Source organism: Chrysochloris asiatica, unplaced genomic scaffold (genome assembly GCF_000296735.1).
Source record: "Chrysochloris asiatica unplaced genomic scaffold, ChrAsi1.0 scaffold00039, whole genome shotgun sequence".
NCBI classification, from domain to species: domain Eukaryota; kingdom Metazoa; phylum Chordata; class Mammalia; order Afrosoricida; family Chrysochloridae; genus Chrysochloris; species Chrysochloris asiatica.
The window spans coordinates 20,636,325-20,640,281 of record NW_006408557.1 but is presented as its reverse complement, the minus strand read 5'-3'; positions in this window follow the sequence as shown (position 1 = coordinate 20,640,281).

Sequence of the window (3,957 nt, the reverse complement as noted above, 5' to 3'; positions counted from 1 at the left end):
TTCATATGTTGTGTGCTCCTATTATTAATGAGTTCTGTGTTCTGTAACACAGGGGGTCACTTCACTGTAAGTCGGAGTTGGCTGGTTTGGCTTTGGGTTCCTGGAATATTTCCAAATCACTGGAAATATTTCCATATGATGCATTGGTGACCCTTTCAGCTGTTTCTTCTCATTTTGAGTCGTGCCCCATCAGCAAATGAAGGTCCTGAAACTTTGCTGCATTCATGTCTCCTTTGAGGAGGCCACGCTACTTCATCATATTTTGAGTGCCTTCCAACATAAGGGACTCATCTTCTGGTACTATATCAGACAAGATTTTACTGCTATTCGTAAGGCTTTCAGTGGCTAGTCCCTCAGAAGTGGATCGCCTATTTTTTCTTCCTAGTCTGTTCTTAGTCTGGAAACTCTGCTGAAACCAGTCCACCATATGCGACCCTGCTGGTATTTGAAACACTAGTGGCATAGTTCCCAGCATCACAGCAACATGCAAGGTACCACAGTATGACAAACTGACGAACATGGGAAAATCAGATCATGGAACTGGTTTAAACTGCTCAATATCTTACCATTCCAGTGACGAAATTCACAGAGCATGACATGAGCTGTATCTCACTTACTTCTCCCTTCTCGTTTTGCACTACTAGCCTCCTTACTCACCACAGCCACCCACTCAGACTGGTCTTCTTTCCTTCCCTCAAACATTTCAGGCTCAATTTCCTCCCAAAGCCTTTGCTTCTACTGTTCCCTGTTCCCAGAATGAAGATCCCTGGGTGGCTCAAATGGTTTGTACTTGACTATTGACCTAAGCTTTAATGAGTTTTGAACCCAGCCAGTGGTATCATGAAAGAAAGGTCTGGCAATTGATAGAGATTAAGTCAAGAAAATCCAATGAGGCAGTCCTACTCTGTAACACATGGATGCACTGTGAGTTGTAGTTGACTTGGTTTGCTTTTGTATTCCTGCAATATTTCCATGTAACTTTCATGCGCTGGTGACCCTGCCACATGTTACTTTGCTTGTCACCTTCTTACAGAGGCCTCTTCTGATCATCATGATTGATTTAGCCCTTATCTCAGACACCATTTATCCAATTACTTGGTTTTCTTTTCACCATAGGTCTATCTCTAGTTGAAATAATTTGTTTATGTATTGGTACCTCTTTCCCCAGTAGACGTTAAGCTCAATGAGGGCATCAGCTTTCTATCTCTTGTTTCTGCTGTATTTTTCATGTCCAGTACAATGCCTAACACACACAGCAAGTGATCAACACATTTTTATTGAATGAATGGAGTTATGAGTCAATGGATGAATAATGATCTCCTTTCACCATCTGAATTTGCTTGTCTTTTTATAAGGCTACACATAGATTTCAGGTAGACTCTGTTGGCTTAGGGCATTTTGAATTCTCCTTCCTACAAGTTAATGTATAAATCACTTGCCCTTGAGTTGATTATGATCCCATATGTTGCAGAGCAAAACTGTGCTCCATAGGGTTTTAAAGACTGATCATTCAAAAGCAGATCACCAGGGCTTTCTACAGAGGCACCTCTAGGTGAGTTTGAACTGTCAACTTAGGGACTCCAGTTGTGTGATGCTGGGGTTTCTCTGAGCAATTGATGATGGGTATGAGTAGAATGTGCATGATTCCTAATTGCTGAAAAATCAGGTTTGTATGAAAATTGTTTAATACAAATAGGCAAGCTCTTTATACCACACAATGCACGAATCTACAAGGAGAAGAGAAGATGAAGTCAAACATCTCCAAATTGGTAGCATAAGTCAATAATTTAGTTCTTCCATATTTTAAAATAAAAACCTAATTTATCCTCTTAGCATGCGAACTGTTATGATCAAGAGAGAAAAATGATAGCTGAAAGTGATCGTACAATTTCTGCACCTATAAATTTAGCAATCATTATGAGTCCTAGTATGGCACTGTAGGGTAAGCACTGGACTACTAGCCACAAGTTTGACTGTTTAAACTCACCAACCACTCCTTGGAAATCCTATGAACATTATGAGTTTGAACTGACTCAACGGTTTTTAACAACAACAATGTAATCAATTTAGGAGCCCTGGTGGTGCAAGGGTTAAGTGCCCAGCTGCTAAAGGAAATGCTGGTGCTTGGAAATTACCTGTGGCCCAGGAAGAGAAAAGACCTGTCAATCTGTTTCCATTAAAACTGCAGCCTAGGGAATCCTAAGGGACAGTTCTGTATAGTTCTATTCTTACATTGGAATTGACTTGGTGGGCTACAACAACATGTGGTCAATAAAACATGATGGGATTCTGCAAGCCTGACAGTCTCTATGTTCTGTGACAATGAAGTGTCACAAAGGACTATAGGTAGTAACTGAGGGTGACAAGTGCTCTGGGTATTGGTATATATAGTAAGTTATAGCAAAAATATTTTTTCCTCACTAAGAGCTTCATCATCAGCCTTCACAAATTCCAGACTTCTTCAGGTACTGTAGCAGAAAGATATTTGGATTGTCGTAAAGCACTGTTGAATCAGTTCTGACTCTAAGTGATCCTGTATAGGGTTTCAAGGGTGTGGCTGATGGGTTTGAATTAGATAGATCCTAATTACTATACATTCAAAATTCTGGGGCCAGAAATTACAAAATGATATGAATAGATTTTTTTTTTAAAAAAGGAAATGTTTCCTTAATTAACCTTATTACTGACTTTATTTTGCAGTAACTTGTTGAGTACTTTCCAATCATTCATTCAGTAATTATATAGCAAGTATACAACATGAGTTTTGTGCTGTGTATTAAGAATTACAAATTGAACAAGACCAGAGTCTGCCCTTGAGGGTCTTACAGATCATTGCAGATCAACAGAGAATTGGAATATGATGTGGTATGACCATCAACAAAAATATATACAACATACATTGGTGGCACAAAGAAGAGAGTTTGCAGCTCCCTTTAGTTGAGTCAGAGAACCTTTCCCAGGAAAATTAGGAGCTTGCCAGGGCTAATTAAGTAGAGAACATAATATAATTAGGAAGAAAGACTGAAAAGCGCAAAGAAATACATTATAGAAGTAACAAGTCAGGCAGGGGAACCATAAGTACTGGTAGTTAGGCAGGAATCTATGTGGCTCCATGAAATGGCCCTGGGGAGATTGTAGGGGCCAATAGATAATGAGATAATGTTGTTGTTGTTGTTGTTGTTAAGTGCCGTGGAATCGGTTCCGACTCATAGTGACCCTGTACAGAGTTTCCAAGGCTGTAAATCTTTATGGGAGCAGAAAGCCTCATCTTTCTCCTGTGGAACGGCTGGTAGTTTTGAACTCCCGACCTTGCGGTTCACAGCCCGATTCGTAACCACTATGCTACCAGAGCTCCTTAATGAGATGATGAGTACTGTGCAAAAGGGATTTTATCTTTTGAAAGATTACAATTGCAGAACAGAGCTGTAATGAATTGTTCTTGTTAGGTACCACTGAGTTCTGACTCATAGCAACCCTATGCACAGCAGAATGAAACATTCTCACAATTGTAATAATTGAGCCCATTGGTGCTGCCACTGTGTCAATCCATCTTGTGGGGGTCTTCCACTTTTTTGTTGACCCTCCACTTTACCAAGTATGATGCCCTTTTCCAGGGACTGGTCCCTCCTGATAACATGTTCAAAGAAGGAGAGATGAAGTCTCACTCTCCTGGCATCTAAAGAGCATTTTGGTTTCTTCCAACACAGATTTGTTTGTTCTTCTAACAGTCCATGGTACTTTCAATATGCTTCTCCAATACCATAATTCAAATGCATCAGTAGGTAAAGCCTTATGGGAAATGCTAAAATAAAATCCATTTACTAAAGCCACCATAAAAGCAATCTTACTCCTAGAATGGCTCTCTGGAAGCTTCATATATTTAAAAATTATCATTGTATGTGCTTACATATGTACTTTGACTAGATAATGATTTAATTATCTTCCCAACTGGGTTAT